The sequence below is a fragment of the Periplaneta americana genome, chromosome 8 (genome assembly GCF_040183065.1).
Source record: "Periplaneta americana isolate PAMFEO1 chromosome 8, P.americana_PAMFEO1_priV1, whole genome shotgun sequence".
Taxonomy (NCBI): Eukaryota; Metazoa; Arthropoda; class Insecta; order Blattodea; family Blattidae; genus Periplaneta; species Periplaneta americana.
The window spans coordinates 177,797,875-177,820,490 of NC_091124.1; the positions used below are offsets into that span (position 1 = coordinate 177,797,875).

Sequence of the window (22,616 nt, forward strand, 5' to 3'; positions counted from 1 at the left end):
AACAAACCCTTGAGGTTTACTCGTTGTTGTTGTTGTTGCTGATATTGATGAAAATGGTGATGATAATTTTCATATCCTAGGAAAACATTTTATACGAAACGAACTGTACTCTTTGTCAGTTTATTCTACATACTGTGAAAAATTACAAATAAAATAAATCTTTGGAGGCAATATGAAGGTACTGTATCATCTTCTAAAGTACTTTTTCTTGTATGACTTGAGGCTTTCCTGGCGTTTGATGTAGAATAACTCTTCTCGGGCTCTCAGCCAGGTGAGTTGGAGATTAGCTTCCAAGCTTTCGACGGCTAACTCTGCCATCTTCTTCAGGGAATGAAGTGATGTGGGACCATGTCTAGCCGGTATATATGCAATAGTAGGGCTTCCCGCTGCAGACCAATCAGGAGTAGTTCCTAGTCCCGCCCGCCAGGCGCATTGTGGTTGGTGGAAGCGGTGGCCAATCAGGAGCTAGTTGCTGGTCCCGACTGTCTGCCGTGTGCTGGTAGTCGAAGCGTTTTGATGGCAGGTTTCATGCTGTACTCAGCTGTAGACCCCCGTCTCTGTTGAAATTATTGCCATATACCTGGATTTCGATGACTTCCTTGATAACCAAGTCCCAGTAACCTGATGTCTTGTCCAAGATGGTGATGGCGCCGAAATCTATCTTGTGGCCCGTTTCTAGGCTGTATTGGGCTACTGCAGGCTTATCAACAGTAATCTCACAAGAGTTTTTGATTTGTCTAGAGAAAAGCAAAACTCGAGTGGGATTTAATTGACTATTACACGATTAGAAGAAAGTATATAAAGATTAGAAGTAATGAAGTACTCTAATGCAATAAAATATTGACTTACGAAAATACTGAACTGTTTTCAAATGTATTATTGTACCATTGTATTCTGCTAGATGGCAATAGTGTGTTATGATTAGCTGTTTTCTTGTTATCAGTTGTGCCAACTATAGAATCTTCATTGAACTCTGTGGACGGTTACTAGTCAAGAAGTCTTTGTTGATTGTTTCATTTTTATTAAAACAGTTGCATCCCACTTCAATTATCCGGATCTCAGTAATCGACCTCACTTGACAGATGATTTTCAATAAATTTTAGCATTAAACAATCTCTGATACGTGACTATTCATAATATCACACAGCAGAAGCTATAACATAACCTAAATATAATAAACACGTGTTTGAAAAGTTATAATTAGGAATGATGAAATAAGAAAAGTTTTAATTAAGGATGATGAAATAAAAAATAAACATGAATAATTTTAAAAGGAACAATTATTGAAAGTATAATTTTCAAATTTGAATGTTTTAATGGTTGGTGGTTCAGTTGATTTTATATTGGACGTGTGCGTAAAAGAAGTGGAACTCGTTGATGTACATGGTGTATTCCTCAACTTATTCAGGATTTCCGAATGGTGCTCTTCATTTATTTGTAAATAGGATTTCAGGGAAGATGCATAGCTATGACCAGTGATCTTTATTAATTCTTGTTCTTGAATGCCAATGCGAGTCATATTTGAAAGTGCTGTGCATCGACTGGAGTGGTTTGTAATTCTCTGTTTTTTTGACGTCCAGACCAGTGCAATTTGAAATGTTGGCAATCAAAGAAACAAATGTTTAGGTGAGGGGTTTGGACTTTTTTCCATTGCTGGTTGTCACAATCAAAAATTAAGACGCAACGTTTCGAAGGGTGGTTCTCCCTTCGTCTTCAGGTGGAAGGAAGGAGAGAAGAGAAGAAACCTACTGTTGGGATCGTTACGTACAGCTATTCTGTATGACTGATCGTTGATTCGTGGCTTCGGTGGAGATTATAATTAAGAAAGACCCGAAGTCATTAGCGGTATGTTGGCACTAAACCAAACGGAATAAAGAAGATGGGCGTGAGGTGGCTAAAAAATTGATGAAAGACACACAAAAAAAACAAATCAAGAATAGTACAACACAGCTTTGAGTCCGGACACAAAATAAAATGGGAAAATACTTCAATCCTACAAACTGAGCGTTCTCTGACACAGGAAATACATGGAAGCCGCACATATGAGTTTTTCGGACAATGCCATTAGTAAACCTAATCTAATTCTTCCGGATATTTGGTTACCCATAGCTGAACAAGACATCAGAAATATTCAATACAAGGGGAAGAATGCTGTCACCAACACCACGTAGACCATCTGGGGTCATCTCCACCATTAGACAACGCAACCTAGTGTTGCAGTTTAGTAGTTAGTAGTAGTGTCTGCTACCGCTAGGTGGCAGTAGTAGTTTTTTCATATCCTTTGTTACTAGTTTTTCATTTTTTATCTTTCTTTTATTTTCCATCGCGGTATCATAACACTTGTTCATTTTTTCAGTTCCCCACTGCCTCCTTTTGTGTATCTTTCATCAATTTTTTTAGCCACTTCACGCCCATCTTCTTTATTCCGTTTGGTTTAGTGCCAACATACTGCTAATTACTTCGGGTTTTTCTTAATTAGAATCTCCACCGAAGCCAGAAATCAACGATCAGTCACAGAGAATGGCTGTACGTAACGATCCCAACAGTAGGTTTCTTCTCTTCTCTCCTTCCTTCCACCTGAAGACGAAGGGAGAACCACCCTTCGAAACGTTGTGTCTTAATTTTTTGATTGTGACAACCAGCAATGGAAAAAGTCCAAACCCCTCACCCAAACATTAACAATCCACCATTGCTTTCCAACCCCTCATTTAGGTCAAAGAAACAAATGCTAGGGACGCGATAAAATTGTGCGATAAGCGGCCATGATTGGTTGAAAGATGTCCTTTCGTACCGTTTTATTGGTCAAAAGCAATATGACGTAGTAAAAGTGTAATAGTCGGGGTAATATAGGATTATGCTGCGCTGATGTTCCTTGCAGCGTTCCTAGAAGAGTTATAGCACTTTTTCGTAATAATTAGGGATGCTGTGAATTTCCATGATAAACTCAAAATCGATACTTTGCATGTCACACTTCTTCCTCTTCATGCTTCGTATAATGAAAAAGTGAAAATGGGAAATTGATGTGAAATACGAGATGTTTTGCGGAATGCAGTACTCAGGCGCCTGTGCTCGGTAATTACACGGGGTTGGGGTCTGCCGTCCGCATGGGGGGCTTTGATTGACACGCGGTGCCCATGCTCCCTGGAGCGAGCAAAGATGAGGAGCAGGAAGCTGCACTCTTGGCTCCTCTGTTTGAGGCAAATCATGCAGGAATTCATTTCAGTCCGAAGTTACGGAGGAGTGTAATAGGAAATGTGGCGATCGAAACTCCCTGAGCGGTTCTGTTTGATACAATTCCAGTGAAGTCGTGCAACAGAGAATTGAGAAAGTTGAATTTAAGCTCCAATTATGTTAAACTAATTTATACTCTGGGCTTAAATTCTATTTTATGCCACAAATCTAGACCATATTTGTTCGATTCCCGGAAGAAAATTACAGATGGCTTATATCTATATCCCTTCTATAGGGTGTTTTTTTGTTTTGTTTTGTATTGCCTTACTCAGGCGATCTGTTAGGAAGTAAATCCCGAAGAGACGTTGTTGTTGTTTAGTCAACTGTCCGAAGATAGGTTTGGATGTGTAGTATGTTGATGTCTTTGTGGGTGTGGTTAGCATTTGTGATGTGTTCAGCATATTTGGAGGTGTTTTGTAATTTTGTTATGGCTGTGATGTGTTCTTTGTAACGTGCACATCCAACCAAAAAGCCAGAAACTAAACACAATAGAACAATATGAAATATACACACGCACAAAAATACACCCCAACGAAATTCTCAACGCTCAACTCAACTTCAAAACACACAGCCACCGGCGTGGCTTAGTCGGTTAAGGCGCTTACCTGCCGGTCTGAAGTTGCGTTCGGGCGCGGGTTCGATCCCCGCTTAGGCTTATTACCTGGTTGGGTTTTTTCCGAGGTTTTTCCCAACCGTAATGTGAATGCAAGGTACGCTATGGCGAATCCTTGGCCTCATCTCGCCAAATATCATCTCGCTATCACCAATCTCATCGACGCTAAATAACCTAGTAGTTGATACAGCGTAGTTAAATAACCAGCTAAAATAAAAGAAAAAATCAAAACACACACACTCTTTGACTCTACACTATACCACAAGAACACACCCTCACAGGAAACACAACAAGTGGAGCCAAGACCAACAACGACCAGTTCTGAAGATGACCCATAAATAGGTCGAAACATGTAAACGAGGTGCGTTGAAATTTAACACAGGAAAGTCTTACCATACATACTCCAAAATTTTGAAGAAATCTGACATTTCTAGAGCGATTCATATCTTAAACGAGCCGTAAGCACTGTGCCGTAGTAAGTCATGTGAATTGGCTGTATTTAACCATCCTTTTGAACTAGATAAAGAAAAAATAACAAGTGTAAGTTTAATGTTGCACTCACCTTATGAGTTGATTTCATGATACAAGACCTCAGAATTTCTCTTCTTTCACCGCTTTGTTCAGTGTTGTCTTAGGAAGTCTCCTCTTAAGTTTAATTATAAGGAGCAACACGTATGAAATTGAACGTAATGGACGATTAAATTTTGCTCATACAACACTCGACACGTTCTATATTGACCACGATTTCGTGCGAAGTGCACGCTGTTCGGATAAACCAGGCAGCGTCAAGTGACTACACTCTCGTGCGTACGTACAAACCCTCAAGCCCTGACGTACGGCTGCGGGCAAGGGTAGCTGCTTCCACAGTGGCGGATCTAAGAACTTGTACTGTATGTGAAGCAAATTTGTGATAAGAATGTAAATTAATTTCAGCTTTTAATTGAAGCACGCTTTCACTGTTAATTGCACTATACTGAAAAACAGTACTCCATACAATTTTGTACAGTTAACTATATACGAAACAAATTTTTGCATGTTTGCACAATAATGAAACAAAACAAAATAAACACTTTTATACAGATTAATATACTGTTCGTTTTCTTCTCATTGCTATACAATTCAATTAACAAAATGAAACAACAGTACAAACGTTGTTATTCAAATACAATTCTCTAATAATAGTACTTTTTCTTAAACATCAGAGATCTGCGGCGATTTTTGCAGTTTTCTGTTAAGCAGCTATTTAATTCTCGGAGCTAATGTTTTAGTAGCACCCAATCGCAAACATGCTTTCAAGTGTTCATCACTTAGATGTTTCTGTGACGTGACTTTGTAAACTTCATTAAACAAAACAGTGTTTCGCATACTTTAGGTTGCCCCGAACATTCACAACGTTCTTGCAACAAGATTGTACTGTTTAGGAAACCTTTCTCGTGGAAAACAAGTATAGAAATGGTTAATACTTTTTCTGTTTTGATACTCATCCTTTAGCTCAATATCGCTTTGTAAATCAAGTATTTCTAATTGTAGTTCAGCAGGAATATCCAGGACACTCACTGAAAAAGATATTGCAAATATCTTAAATTGTTGTTCAAGTTCTCTAATATCCTCAAATCTGCGTTCGAGACCTTCGCACAATTGTTGCATTATTCTTATAGTGGAGAGTCGGGTAGTATCGGACATCGAGTAGTATCGGACAGTGCGTTTTTTTCATCTACCACCATATGGTAGTACCTGAATGACATGGTTACGTTTCTCTATGCGACATCACAGAAACGTAACCATTTCAATCAGGTACTATCATCGTGTGGTAGATGAAAGAAACTCACTGTCCGATATTACCCGATGTCCGATACTACCCGACTCTCCCCTATATTCTTTCATGTCCAAGGCTTCTAACACGTTTCCCATGTACATCCATAAATAAGGCAGTTTCATTTCTAAGTGCGAGAAAACGTTCCAGAATTTTTCCTCGACTTAACCACCATACCTCGGCATGGTAGAGTAAATCCTCATACTGTTAATACCATCAAGCAGTGCCCTGAAGTCCCTGTGATTGAATCCTTTAGACCTTATGAAATTAATTGTTCGCATAACAACATCCATTACATTGCTAAGGTTCATGTTTTTAGCACATACATATTCCTGGTGCAAAATGCAGTGCACCGGTGCCCCCAAGCGACCTCGATAGGTTCCACCACTGATAGACTGCAGTGTACAAGTGTACTGCCCGCAGTGGAAGCCGTAAGCAGGCCTGTACGCCCTCTCGCGATCTTGACTCGACTTGGCGGAGCCTGGGATAAACCATAGGCCCAAGTTCTTACCGTGAAGCTTTCCAGTCTATAAATCATATTATATACTTGTTTATGTATGTATTCATTCATTGATTATTGATTGATTTATTCATTCATTCATTCATTCATTCATTCATTCATTCATTCATTCATTCATTCATTCACTGATTCATTTATTCATTGATTTATCGATTGGTTCATTCATTAATTGATGATTCAATCATTAATTCATTTATTATTCTCATCTTCATAATCGCCTAGCATTTCCGCTACAACTCCAGAGGACTTTCGTTCGATTCTCATCATCAAAATTAAGGAGACTGAACTGCATCCATCGATAATGAATGTACAGCGTGATTGCAAAATAATATCCCTACTTTGAAAGGCTATATTTAGGCAACATAACAAGTTAGAGCGTCACTGGACATATTATGAATGTGATGTTCTGAAGTTTCGTATAGTTGGTTGCCGAGAGATATCGTAGGACAGGCATGTCAATTGATGCCCACAGGAGCAAGCGCGCGCTTTAGAGCCCAGGAGAGCCTGAGCGCTTTACAGCGGAAAGGAAAGAGACAGACGAAAGAGGTAGTATATGCCGCTTGGTCGAGCTATATTCAGGGATGGCCAGCACTGATTCAGTAGATAAAGGGAAGAGAACTTATTAAAACTGTAACCATGTTAATTTTTAGATTTGCCTGAGAAGTATAAGTGCATTATAAAAATGTAAGTTTTGATTTTAATGCTCATTTTTCACAAGTTTGATTTTTTATTCAAAAGAAATATTTATCAACATTTCGTATAGAACAGTGAAATTTTCATGTATAGGCCTATTTATTTAGTAGCCTTACAGAATGTTTTCGTAAATATAATATACCGTAAATACGTATTACTGAAGATGGTGTATTGAAAATTTTGAAAATATTCGCATGGAAATTGTTTGTAAGGAAATGAATTAACAAAGCAAATACTGTTACTTAATAAGCAAAAAATACGTGCCCATGTGTTGTAAAAATGTCAGCTCTATAGCTTTAGCACATTTCGAGAAAATAATTTAATATTCTGATGACAGGAAGTTGCTCACCAATATCACCTTAAAAGCATAATGCGATAAGGGTTTTGTTATGGAATATAAGTTACACTTAAAACATATACAGCACCTAAGTAACTTTGCTTTGTACTGTAATATTGTTTTGATTAGTTTATTGATTACTTTTATAAGGCTAAAGGTACCATCAATATCAATTCCAACTTATCATGTCATACTCAATCTCTTTTTTTTTGGGGGGGGGGGTTATCACTTTCTTTATGAATGATGTGTTTCATCCATTTAGTACATTATAGTTGTACTATTATGGAATTTATGTGAATATTCCTTCTTAACTCTCTATTATGTTATTAACATTTAAAACACAAGTGCAATATTAAGAAATTGGTATTAGTACTTTTGTTTTACAGACAATATACATAATATCAAACAGAAAGAAGCCATCTAAAAATAAAGACATAAAATTTCACGTTCCGTCTGAAGTTTGTGCACCACTATTTTCTTAATCCAACAGGCTGCTTATTCATATACACGACCCTTCCTCTTTTCATACTTAGCGCTTGCTGCCCGCGCATGACGTCAAGGTCAGAAAATTGCGCTTGCTTTGACATCACTGATGTATGTATTCATTCATTGATTATTGATTTATTCATTCATTCATTCATTCACTGATTCATTTATTCATTGATTTATCGATTGGCTCATTCATTAATTGATGATTCATTCATGAATTATTTTATTATTCTCATCTTCATAATCGTCTAGCATTTCCGCTACAACTCCAAAGGACTTTCGTTCGATTCTCATCATCAAAATTGAGGAGACTGAACTGCATCCATCGATAATGAATATACAGCGTGATTGCAAAATAATATCCCAACTTTGAAAGGCTGTATTTGGGCAACATAACAACTTAGAGCGTCACTGGACATATCATTGTGAAGGTGATGTTCTGAAGTTTCGTATGGTTGGTTGCCGAGAGTTGTTGTAGGATAAAAAGCAGAGAATTGATTTTTGTGTGTTTGTTCTCAGTCAGATCGCAGAAAACGATTTCTTCTCATCTAAGCTTGTGTTTAGTGATGAAGCGACATTTCATACCAACGGAAGAGTCAACCGTCATAACGTACAGGTTTGGGATTTAGAGAATCCTCATGAAACGATTGAACAAGAGTTCGATTCCTCCAAAGTTAATGTGTTTTGTGCCGTATCCAAAGAAAAAATGTTTGGCCCATTCTTTTTAAAGCACACATTGTTAATGGAAATTCTTACTTGGAAATGCTGCAACACAGGTTGTTTCCTCAACTAGAAGAAAAGCTGGGGACTTCATTTTCCAGCAGGATGTGAAGTGAGTTTGTTTATCGAGTTGATATTGATCGGGTTTTCGTGGCGGCCGCATTGAACATTTGTGAAGTTATAGAAATCAGAATTAAACCTTACAAAGTAGGCCTAATTATTGAAGGGAATGGTGAACCCAGGATGTAAATTTTCCAGTATTGTAAGTATAGCTCTTCAAAGTTGGGGTATTTTTTTTGTAGTCACGCTGTACATGTTTGTTCTGCCTTATTTAAGTATGGCCTTTAAGTCCTCTTGACTACATGACTAGAAAGTTACGCTGCTTCTGAAAGTCTAGTTTTGTATCAGAATTATGATGAGAGTCAGGAAGGAACGGATGAAAGAATTAAATTCTCTATGGATAAATGATGGTTATCTTTATTTTCTTCCTCACCTTCCGTGTGTGATTTAAGGGGAGAGGATGGTATTTTTTGGTGAAAAATGAATAAATTAAAAAAAAAATCTTTAAAATACCCTGTGATATGTGTGGAATGCATAGCATAACATTGTGCCCTTATCGGATGTTGAGTCGCCATTTTTAAACTTCCTGCGTTATGGATTTTTAAATCACTTGCCCACTTTTATTGTTGTTTCCGGTAAATTAAATTTTCAAATTTTTTTTTCTTTAAAATACCCTTTGATATCTGTGGAATGCATTGCATAACATTTTGTGGGTATTTGTGCCCTTATCGGATGTTGAGACGTCATTTTTAAACTTCCTGCGCTATGGATTTTTAAATCACACGCCCGCTTTTATCGGTTTCAAGTAACTTCATTTTTTTTTTTTGCTACATTGCCAGACAAAAATGGATATAATTTCTGAACTATTAAAGATACATGCATGAAATTTAGAACACACATTCTTTAGACTATTAGGAAATCTTTCTCTGTAACAGAATTTTGTTAATTGATTTCATTTAAAAAATACATCCGTTTGTTTGCAAGAAAGGAAATCAGAAAATTGTTATTAAAATTTAATTGTTTATTTTACGAACGTAGGGACTAGTATCAAAATTCTGTTACAGACAGTTTGTAGAACATGCGTTTGCAAATACATTGCAAAAAACTGTTTGAATCTATCTTTAAAAACGGTTTAGATATATCGGTTTTAGTACAATCCTGCATTGGGTATATTTTTTTTTCAAATTTGGGCCCCCAAATAATTTTTTTTCAAAATATTTTTATTTGGTTGAGTTGCCACACCTATGAGCTCTCTACATACAAAAAAAAAATAATATTTTACACCAAATAGGAAAAAAGTTAAAAAAAAAATACCATCCTCTCCCCTCAAGCTTGTAGCTTAACTTATGGAGCGCAAGTACTGGTCGATGTTGTTATCTTTGAACATTACAATTCTCTCGTTTTTCTTCTAATATTTGTTAAATGAATGAAAGTAGTAGCAGTAATAATTATTGCACACTAGAATATTTTTACCCCTTGATGTAGTAATAACGCGCGCCATGTTGGATACACTAAAAATTTGTTGCGGATGTCGTAATGCAGTGAATACTAACAATTGACAACACACTGTTGATGAGGGGCATACGCAAAGGAGGGGGGTTATTACCGTATTTTGAACCTTCAACTTAAGTACATATTTAGATCTGAATATTTTCGTTATCCACAATCGTTTTCCTCTTCTCTAATTTTTCACTGTCAGAGTAACAAAATCTACATCAAATCAAAACATGACGACCTTCCCTCATCCCCTTCACCAGTTAACTGCAGGCACGCGCAAGGGATAAACCCTTAGCCGAGTTGCCAATTCTTGAAGTCATTGTGATTTGCGAACGTTTTTCAAACTGTGTTCCGTGAAACCGAGATTTTCAGAAAGACTATATTATCTTTGTAAATATACCTTAATTTATAATTACTAAAACAAAATTGGTATAAAAGTGAACAAACTTATTTTAAAAACACTTTATATTTATATTTTCACTAACATGTTTTGCCTAAATAAACAAAAAAATGCAGACTTCTATAATAAGTGTTAAATTCTCATGTTATTGAAGTTCCAGAATTTTATACTTAATTAAGAATGTTGCGCCGGTAAAATTTTCTGAAACTGTGATCATTGAATAGTTATAGAATTTATAGTACAAAAGGGTAAAGTTAGATTTTATCAACTTCGCCTTGGGTGATAATTTCCACGAACGCATAAAATCTGTTTACTCTAGTATGCTATACAATATTTTATTCATTACTGGTATGTAAATTTAATTTTAAATTGTAGGGCTTTTCTTTGTACTGTGTTGTTGGCGAAGAAGTTCATATATATTCATTTTACTATTGCTAATATGTTGGTTGTCATGTAGAGTGATTTAAAAACATTTAATTCACTGCTGTAAGTTACAAAACTTTTAAGCATTGCTGTGAATAATGTCATTATTTAGGTTGCTAAGGACGGTGTTGCTGTTGGCGATATCTCTTTCGCGTACTGTTCACATACTGTTCGGCGAAGTAAATCACGTATAAAATCGTCTATCTTACCGAATTATGTTTTAATTTGTTTACTTTCTCTTTAGTTTGTGAACCGTAATTCTTAATTTCTATGCCCATATATCCAACTCCGCCGGTTGCGTCCGATGTTAAGTGATTAAGATTTATACTTATTAAACTGCCTGAACTTTCGATTACTTTATGGATAGAATTTCTAACGTTAGACACAATTTAACACTTTGTTTTCTTAGCTACGCTCCTCTGCAAATAAGATATTGTGTTTTCTTCGACGGTGTTCTTGTCGTGATGGTCCTGGATCTTCAGGTGTATCAGGAGGCCTGACTGCGGATCATCTGCTCCAACACTCATTAATCATGGCCGGAATAAATTAGACATATTGAAGCGCACAACGGCATAAAACAACACGTCGACAAAGACACTGAGAATGGGTGAAACCCAACAGGTAGAGGCAATGACTACTAGATTTGGCAATGCTGGGATCTATTGTATTTCTGCCATGCGGCTAGGGGTTGAGTAGAGGATGGGGGTTTATGAGGGATTACCAATTCCAAGAACAGAGGCCGTCATGTTTCCGAGCCAACTATACCCCTCCTTCAATATAATCCCTGTGATTGGTGCTGTGGCACGTTCGAATTATAACACTGCTGCCTTTATTATAGAGAGATCTACCGTCTAGTACTGATCTTGTAATAAAATGAAGTCGACACAATATGAAATTTAACTTGTTGTGAAACATATTGAAAAGGTCGTTTTGACAGTTCTTCAGTGCATATGTTAAATATTGTGTATTGTCGATTTTAAACTCATTTTAAGAGCGGTATTCACCCGTTGGTTAGTTTAAGTTCTGAGTTTATTATGAAACGTTCGTTTAACGTTTTGTATATTTGACAGTTTTTATTTTAGTAATATAATAATAATAATAATAATAATAATAATAATAATAACAATAACAATAACAATACACTTACTTACAAATGGCTTTTAAGCAACCCGCAGGTTCATTGCCGCCCTCACATAAGCCCGCCATCGGTCCCTATCCTGTGCAAGATTAATCCACTCTCTATCATCATATCCCACCTCTCTCAAATCCATTTTAATATTATCTTCCCATCTACATCTCGGCCTCCCCAAAGATCTTTTTCCCTCCGGTCTCCCATCTAACACTCTATATGCATTTCTGGATATGTCCATACGTGCTACATGCCCTGTCTATCTCAAACGAATGGATTTAATGTTCCTAATTGTGTCAGGTGAAGAATACAATGCGTGCAGTTCTGTGTTGTGTAACTTTCTCCATTCTCCTGTAACTTCATCCCTCTTAGTCCCAAATATTTTCCTAAGAACCTTATTCTCAAACACCCTTAATCTCTGTTCACATCTCAAAGTGAGAGTCCAAGTTTCACAACAATACAGAACAACCAATAATATAACTGTTTTGTAAATACACAGTAATAATGCACAACATTAAAAATACAGATAAGGTAAATTGTAAACGATTTTAATAATGACCGTCCACCCCCCTTAAAAAAATTCTGCGTACGTTACTGCTGTTGATAGCGTATTTTTATTCTGCTTGGATTAAACGGGAGATCTTGAGTACTGGACGAAGTGTAATATTGGATTAAAAATGATCGTGTACCTACGTAACATAGTTTAAGTATTATAGCCTGGATGAAAAATGATTGTGGACGTAAGGTGGTGGACGAACTAGCATTGAACGAAAAATTGTCGTGGACGAAATGTCCGTGTACGTAAAGTAGTGGACAAAACATCCTCAAATTCCTCATAGAATAGTAGTCATACTCATCCTCTTTCACAATAGCCCTGCCAAGACTCTGGAATTCGTTACGTGCTAGCATCAGGGACTGTCGAAATAAAATTGAATTCAAACGCAAACTTATTAGGCACTTGGTCAGTAATTGAAACTCGTTCAGACATGGTTTCTTGTAAATAGTTCTCTTAATCTATCACAAAATATTTCAGTATCGGGTAATTTCATTACTATAGATTTTTGTTATTGTAGGTTTAATTTGTAATTCAGTAGATACAAAAATATTCTTTGTTCTTAACTTCTATGATAAAATGTCTAGCTTTCATTAGTCAGGTAATCTTGTCGTACTTTCATTTTTATCTCTACAAGGTTAATAGTACATTATGCATCGAGCGCATAATGATAGTAATTAAGAATCGAGTATGGATATTTATGAAACGAGCCGAAGCGAGTTTCATAATTTTCATACGAGCTTCTTAATTACCATAATAGGCGAGTTTCATACGACTTTTTATGGTCGACCATATTTCTATCTTGAAATTACCGGTATTCAGATGTATACATTTTATTTGTATCTGACAAGATCGGAAGTGACATTGTTCTAGGTCGTGAATTGTGAGATGTGCGCAGACGCGAAAGTATTGATTTTTTCCGAGGAACAATAATGTCATTGACCTTGACGTAGTCCCGTTAAACTTGATAATATTACAATATTATAACCTTGATTATTGAATTCGACATTGAAAAACGAGATGAAAAATTGAATTTATTTGAATATTATTTACAATTAACGCTAATTATTGTAGTAACAGAACATAACCTTCTGCGACAGTATTGGATTTCCAGCCTCCGCGACTTTTCGCTAATTCTCTTTCGATTGCATATCCGAGAATAATCGATACTTGCGGTTTTATAACGGTACAAAACTGACTTGTCATTGGCTGAACACATGTAAGCTGAGTTATCATTGGCTGAAGACCTGTACTTTAATGAGTAGGTGTACTTCAATGACATGCATTAAAGGACTGCTACCAGATGTTTAATTACTACATTTCGGCATGGTCGAGCATAAATAAATAAATACTACTACTACTAAGCGGTCCATGTATTGTGGGTCCCTATCACCACGGCATGGCTCGTCCTCAGGTTGCGGATAGAGGAGACGGCCTCCAGATATGGAGGGTAGCTGCGAATATATTGAATAAGCAGTCGTGGACAGCCGATAAGGGGTGGTCCTTCAGCTTGGTGGCTGGGCGAAGGGCTAACAACCCATCACCGTAAAAAACAGCTTGTTACGAATCCCTACAATAAGTGATGATAAAGACTGGATTAATCTTGCACAGGATAGGGACCGATGGCGGGCTTATGTGAGGGCGGCGATGAACCTTCGGGTTCCTTAAAAGCCATTTGTAAGTAAGTAAGTAACTACTAAGCGGTAAAAGTGTCGTAGAAAATGAAATCGTAATATTTATATTGTTTTTAAACTTCAGTTACTTTTAAACTGATTTTTTTTTCTCTTTATTTTCAGATGTTCTAAATACAAAGAAGAATGAAGTATGTAAATACTCCTGAGCGCATTATAAGGTAAGATATTTGGAAATTAACCGTCTGGATAATTTCACATAAAGGAAATTACACATTATTAAAACAAGAATTAGTCTTAATGATACGTATTTTTTATTTATTTAAACAAACTTCCGCTAAAATAAGGTTGCCCTGAAGGACAACTTATACCAAATATACAGTTATTAATAAATGCGTAGTGACATACAGTAGTTTTGATGCATGATGTAAGAAGTGTAGGCTATAGTAAACAGATTCTTCAATGCGGCCGCGGGTAAATAGTTGCTGTTGCACATACTTATATACAGTAGCGTGCAAATGAATCCGAACAACGTAATTACTTATGCAAAAACATTCAAACGGGATAAAAAAAAAAGATCTAAGACATACCTCAGTAATCTATCTGGCCTCCCTTGTTCCTAATAACAGCTCTGAGACGATTTGGCATGGATTCCACTAATTTCCCATAAATATTCTTCATTTCTTCATCGCGAAACCATACACCAATGAGGGCAGAAATGATCTTCTCCTTTGTAGAACAATCCATTTTTTGCATTCTTCTTTTGCAAATTGACCACAAGTTCTCAATGGGGTTGATGTCGGGTGAGTTGCCTGGCCAGCGGAGTACCTGAATATTCTTCTTGTTGAAGAATTCTGTAGTTTTTCGAGACGTATGGCATGGTGCCAGGTCTTGTTGGAACACACCTCTGCCATCCGGAAATGATTTTTGCAGCTGGGGTGCGATTCTGGTTTCCAATAAGTGAATATATTTGTCAGAATTCATCATTCCCTTGATAGGTATTAATGCTTCAGGCCCTTCATGTGTAAAACAACTCCAAGACATTACTTCAGGGGGGTATTTGGGTGCTTGTTGGAGATGAGCTGCTGTTACTTTTTCGGATCCTTTCCGTACGTAAGAAACACGGTGGCCGTGGACCTCGAAATGAGACTCATCGGAAAAAAGTACATTCTTCCAGTCATTCACTGTCCAGTGTTGATATAATTTTGCCCACATTAAGCGTTTTTTTGCACATAACAGGGGTTAGCAGTTGCTTCTTAATAGGCTTACGAGCCCTTCGTCCAGCTTCCAAAAACTTACGCCGCACTGTTGTGACGTGAATATTCGCCCCAGTGGTAGCCATTAACTCGCGGGTTAAGTCGACAGCAGTTGGTCTAGGATTTAATTTACTTTTCCTGACAATTAAACGATCATCTGCAGGTGAAATCTTCCTTTTCCGGCAACAGTTTCCTTTTTTCTGGGGTGTGATGGATCCAGTCTCCCTGTATCGTTTTATGATCGAATTAACAGTAGCCAAACCGATGTGACACTCTGCAGCAATTTGCCTCTGTGTCATAGAAGAATGCTCTGCTAATGTTATAATTTTAGACCGTTTTCGTGGAGTTGTATCCATTTGTGAAGACGACAGAATGTACACAGGATTGCAGTATTAAGTCTTCAACACAACTGAAATGCTTGTAAGTACAAAACGACAGGCAAAATGTCACATGTTATAAAAAAAATAATGACAGACCTTCAACAATGGAATTACACGTACTACAGATGTCAATTAAAGCGGTATGAGCAGCTGTGAGGCCAACAATGACAGAAAATGTAAAAATATGTTGTGTTCAGATTAATTTGCACGCTACTGTACATACTACTTAAATATACAGCACATTTGATATCTTGTGGAATCCATTTAATTTAAAGTCGCAGTTCTTCTTTGTTCCACCACAACTATCCATACAATAAAAGAAACACACTAAATGAGCTCTTGATACCAGCTCTGCAATGCCTGATTTCCTCCTCAAGAATCGTTTTCTGCTCGATTTCTGCACTCTGCTCGTGATGAACATTTCTTGCTATATATGATTCGCAGAAGAAGTCGCCAACTTTAGGGACGGTGTGCTCAGTTCTCACTACACGCATATTTGGCTGAAGAAAATCCAACGCGATTGTTAAATCAACACACCAGTAATAGTTCAGAATTAATATTTACTCAGATGTGATAGGCAGTAATTTATTCGGGCCTGTTGTTCTAACTGTAATATAATAATTCCACTGAAATTTGCAAGAGAAAATTTTAGTTGCTGATTGAGTTACCTGTTGGTATATTTTGTCATTTATGTGGATTGTGTACGATGCATCTCCGCCTCATTTGAGATGCCCCTAGGTTTTGAACAATCGATTTCCAAGTAAGAGAATTGGTCGCGGAGGACCGGTTGTCTAACCGTCAGGTTCGTAGGTCTATCAGTCTGAATTTTACTTGTGGATCAATCATAAATTCATAGTTTACTCCAGCTGTGGCGAAAATGTGATCGTGCGCCGAGCCACTGTGTAACCTGCAACGTACATAGCACCTATGGAGGGAGGCGGACGCCCGAAGGGGAAGTGAAGCAACTGTCTGACTTATTACCGGATTTTCATTTTCCTTACGTCAAGCATTTAAATATAATTTTATACAGTACAAGGCTACAAACTAATGTTTAGTACGTGTAACGAAGAAAGAAATGAACAAGAAAACATAGGACACATCACAACCTAAAATTAACTGTCTTCAGAATGTCTCTGCGACAGAGTTTCAGAATCAGGAATTATGTCACTTACTGCCAGTCCTAGTTGATCACGAAGGTATTTGTCTGTCAGTCGTGATCTAAATTTGGTTTTTACTATTTTCATTGTTAAACTAATTTTTCACAAACGTAAGTTGTAGCGAACATGGCTTGAACAGAGCAAGCGAAAGAACGAAGCTTCGGATATTTATTTTTTGGCAAAGATTTGAAAAGTTCAGCATTTGTCAAGTCCTTACTTCTAGCTTTCATTTAACAACACATTGTAAATCTGTGAGTTTAAATTGAAGAGTAACCCGCATTATTCGTACAACTGCTAAAAAAGGATCGAGATGATGATGATGATAATGATAATAATAATAATAATAATAATAATAATAATAATAATAATAATAATAATAATAATAATAATAATAATAATAATAGCAACAATAACACTTAATCTTTTAATATTTCGTCAGTAACGTGTAGTATAATGCCGTTTTATGTTATACAACCGTTTCCCTCATAATAGGCCTGCTTGTGAACAAATCATACATTTAATATTCTCATCATATTGACAGCAAAAAACTGTGTCCTCCCATCCTACTTGAAACTTTAGTGTTTGTGGAGGTATATGATTTCGAGAGACACATTGTGACGATACGCCACTCGCAGGTCAGAGACAAATACAAATGGATAGGAGTTTGACTCCAGTGAGTGCGAGGGTGGGGGTTGTGGACGGTAGGAAGCAAGAGAAATACAAAGCTATCATTGCGAGCCACAATGTGCTCGCGAGTCACATTTTCGCCACGGCTGGGTTACTCAGCACTTCTACATGTTTAAAAAAAAGTGATGAACAATATTGCCAATGAATTCGACAGACAACTAGAGTCTTTGAACGGGTGTGCTTTGTGATCAGTAGACTTCGTTCAATTGCCACACGCAGCATGCAATCAGGTTGCCGATGTACGGTAGTATAGAAGAGGTGGGCGACCTCCCGGTCTCGTAGTATAAGCAGTTCATGTTAAGAGTTGTGACCGGTCCAAATAGATAGAGCAGCTACAGCTAATGTATACCTATGTAAGCACTTGTTTTTGCATTACTGTGGTTGGAATAGGCAAATCTTAACATTTGTTCAGTGCAGACTAGAATTCAATCAAACATACTACAATGGGAGTGTTGCTGTTCCAAATAATTGCCCCTGGAATACCCTTACCCCCGCAGCCAATCTTGATCCGTTGGGGAACGTGGTTGGATGCTGTTAATTATTATGCAGAACATTACGGCAAAATAACGGAGGTAATTGATACATTGGATAGCACAGACAATTCCGCTGTTGCAGCTGTAAAATCATTGCCATCTGAACAGCTATTGGAAGATATTTTGTTCATTGATTCTAATTTTAAAATCGTGTCCAAAAGCATCACCCTGTTAGAATCGTCTAAACTACAACTCTCAGAAACTCTTAATATAAAGTATCACAAACCGTTATCCAAAATAATTCACTAATTTCAGAAAAAGTTAAATGTAAGTTGAGAAACATTATTGCTCAAAATTCTGCCTATTCATAACTTCGTATTATAAATGATGTACAATCAGGTCACGACAAGACGTCTCAAGTTGGTGTACTAAAAAGTAGTGACTTTCCGTTTTTCAAATATGCACGTATTACATCGTGTGATATTGAACGTACATTTCCCAATATAAAAACTGTTTGAGTGACCATCGGAGGAGATTACTTTGCAGTCGCTCAATATGTACGTAACTCTTCACTGCAATGCACATATTCAAGGATGATGTGAGTATTTTACATTAAATTTTAAGAGTTAATATATCTCACTATAAAATAATTGTGTATTTACATCTTTAGACATTTCCTAATTCAATGATCATTCAATATATTTCTTGAATGCAGGATACATGTTTTATTGAACCGCAGTATACTCCTCAGTGTTTACATCAGAGGCATACTCCACCCGTTGCACGCTCCCTTCTCTAAATAGTCTATACCGCGTGCGTAGTAAACCTTGCGATTCTCGTGGCAATTCCACGAAGTATACTGATCAGATATTGAACTTTTTTTTATGTCTAAGAAGTTTTATTTTGAGCATTTCTTTGAACATAGGGACATTGTTGCTGGAATAAGTAAACTTTGCATGCGCATTTTTATTATTTTCTTAACCTCTCTGTGATTCGCTCTCAGGAGTTGTGAAACACTCTGTGTGTGTGTGTATATATATATATATATATATATATATATATATATAATCATACATACATACAGCCATGCTTGCATAGGTAAATAGCCTACTGTATATGCGTACAGTCCATAGTTCTTTGTCGCTTGTTAAAGAGCCGCTAAGTTATGATTGCTAAGTGTACCGCCATAATTATAGGACGTAAGATACAATATTAATCGTGAATTATAACATGAAACACTCACGGTGTTTAATGTAGTGGTACATTATTGAGTCTTTGCGTGATCTTATGGATTGAAAAGCATTCAATATTCGTAACTATGTAACGGCCTTCCTGCGCATATGATCCATATATCTTAATGTCGTCTATCATTTGATGCATTAAGAACTATTTTTGTTTCCTTGCATTTTGCGGTTACATTGATTTAAGACTAAGACAATGTCAAAACTGGATTATAACGCCATTGATGCATGACTGGTAACATTTTCTACATCTTACAGCACTAATTTTTTGTTACTATGGAGTGTTTATGTGATTAATACATTTCACTAATTATGATTCAGACAGAATAGATACGCAGTTATCAGGAATACGTTGAGTTGCTTAGGATTATGATTAATGCATTTCACTAATTATGATTCAGACAAGTAGATACGCAGTTACCAGGACTACGTTCAGCTGCTTAGGATTATGATGTATTTCACTAATTGTGACTCAGACAGAATAGATACGCAGTTATCAGGACTACGTTCAGTTGCTTAGGATTATGATTAATGTATTTCACTAATTATGATTCAGACAAATAGATACGCAGTTACCAGGACTACGTTCAGCTGCTTAGGATTATGATGTATTTCACTAATTGTGACTTAGACAGAATAGATACGCAGTTATCAGGACTACGTTCAGTTGCTTAGGATTATGATTAATGTATTTCACTAATTATGATTCAGACAAATAGATACGCAGTTATCAGGACTACTTTCAGCTGCTTAGGATTATGATTAATGTATTTCACTAATTATGATTCAGACAAATAGATACACAGTTATCAGGACTACGGTCAGTTGCTTAGGATTATGATTAATGTATTTCACTAATTGTGACTCAGACAGAATAGATACGCAGTTATCAGGACTACGTTCAGTTGCTTAGGATTATGATTAATGTATTTCACTAATTGTGACTCAGACAGAATAGATACGCAGTTATCAGGACTACGTTCAGTTGCTTAGGATTATGATTAATGTATTTCACTAATTGTGACTCAGACAGAATAGATACGCAGTTATCAGGACTACGTTCAGCTGCTTAGGATTATGATTAATGTATTTCACTAATTATGATTCAGACAAATAGATACGCAGTTATCAGGACTACGTTCAGGTGCTTAGGATTATGATTATTATATTTCACAATTATGATTCAGACAAATAGATACGCAGTTATCAGGACTACGTTCAGTTGCTTAGGATTATGATTAACTTATTTCACTAATTATGACTCGGAATAGATACACAGTTATGAGGACTACGTTCAGTTGCTCAGGATTATGATTAATGTATTTCACTAATTATGACTCGGAATAGATACACAGTTATCAGGACTACGTTCAGTTGCTTAGGATTATGATTAATGTATTTCACTAATTATGACTCAGATACACAGTTATCAGGACTACGTTCAGTTGCTTAGGATTATGATTAATGTATTTAACTAATTATGACTCGGATACACAGTTATCAGGACTACGTTCAGTTGCTTAGGATTATGATTAATGCATTTCACTAATTGTGACTTAGACAGAATACATATACAGTTACCAGCGCTACAGTTGCTTAAGAGATTAATATTAAATTGTCGGTAGTGGAGCTACACGTTTCCTCGCGCCATCCAGGCATTTTTCCTGATTCTCCCAGTGGAAGTTTCGTTCCATGAATAAATTAAGTTGTTGAAAAAGAAATCGCTATCTTTAGAGAGTTCATAAACCTCATTTCGGGGTTGAATTAGTATGGCGGGACTGAAACAATGGACCGTGTTAAGAACGTGACGGTATTAGGTTGATACGTGTTGTAGTGCGACTGTCCAAACTCGAGTACCGAGGCCACTAATCGTCTAGCGACTAATGAAGGTGCCGTTAAAATGTTTATACTTACTCGTTGCTGTTACCCTTATGTAATAGAAGAGCAATGATGCAATGAAGTTGAAGCTCTTAATTGTTACGCTGCCAAGCGAATGTCATTTTGATAATATATGATATAATAATATTATTCTTCGCCGGGTATTCGCTTCTGTTCTAGACAAATAGGGTATTTTCCAGCACTCCTTTTTATTATTATGGTATTCATTCAAATCACGCTCTTATTTTGTGTCAATTCCCTGCCTCTCTTCTGCCTTTGCATTACTCTTGTATTTTATACTCACTGTACAAAACTACGCAATACCGCTATGCTGAAATTTTTATATCGTCAGACAGAACCATACTTACATGTCATTTTGTTATCTTTGCGTACCCTAATGCACATGTCTTTCTAAGCTTTCCAATAAAAGGAATGATTCTGCATGGAAGCGTAGTGAAACATGTTAACCAGGTACAATAGAATTTAATAAGAGAAAGACATACATATTCCGAAGAAACTTTGTTGTTCTTCCTCTGTCATTGCTTTCTTCAATCGTTATTTTGAATTTAATCTCTTCTCGAGTTCTTAACTATTTTTTGGCCCTTCGTTTATACAGAGCGTTCGCCTACGGGTGGGGCCAGGAAAGCGGCATGCCTGCGTGTCGCTTGCGGGAATCGTCTATCCGTAAGCTTCCGCTTTCAATGCTATACTCTGTAGGGTTTTAATTTTAAAAGTTTAGCAGCAATAAAGACTGATGTTTTTGAAACTCTAACTTCCTGTGAAACACGTCTTAGAGATTTATTAGGAGAGCGTGTAAATTGATGCACTGATTTCATCAATTTTTTCTCCCGTCAATACTCTTCGTTTTCGCTTAGGAATTGTAGCACTTATCGACCCTGTTGTCCTTAATTTGTTAACAAGACGTCTAACAGTTTCTCTATCCTGAATTGGAGACCCGGATATTTCATTTCAAATTGCCTACGCATCTCTCTACATGACTCTGTTTTCACATATGCATCATATATAAAAACTCTCTGTTCAAGCGTGAATTTTGCGTTTTGCATTCGTAACAAATTTTACACACACGCTGAATATTTAAGCAACTGTGTCAAGAAACTGCATTGTACGTGTTAAATACTGCAACATCTGGCTCACAACTGATAACTTGTCGACCTTGATGTCCTTGATTGTCGAGCGTGTCTCAACAACTGCGCGCACAAAGCGGCGTATCAGTACATGCCGCTTTCCTGGCCCCACCCGTAGGCGAACGCTCTGTATAAATTCAGAATTTTTATTTTTAATAATAATCATTTATTTCTGGATTAATTTATTATACTCGTGTAGATACATAATAGTTCTATAGAAGAGTATACCTCTAACAAGGAAACCTTAAAAAATCTGTTATGTTGAGAATTTTATTCAATTTTCGTATAAA

At 36.7% G+C, this 22,616-nt stretch overlaps 1 protein-coding gene across 7 annotated transcripts in view; it reads left to right on the top strand.

Moving 5' to 3' along the window:
- DAAM (disheveled-associated activator of morphogenesis-like protein) overlaps positions 1-22,616 on the top strand; it is a 1,051,518-nt gene that overhangs the window by 556,362 nt on the left and 472,540 nt on the right. For all 7 annotated transcript variants that reach the window (XM_069834114.1, XM_069834116.1, XM_069834117.1 and 4 more), the window contains one exon: positions 14,275-14,330. The gene's annotated coding sequence lies outside the window, so the exon portion shown is untranslated. The remainder of the gene's footprint in view (positions 1-14,274; positions 14,331-22,616) is intronic.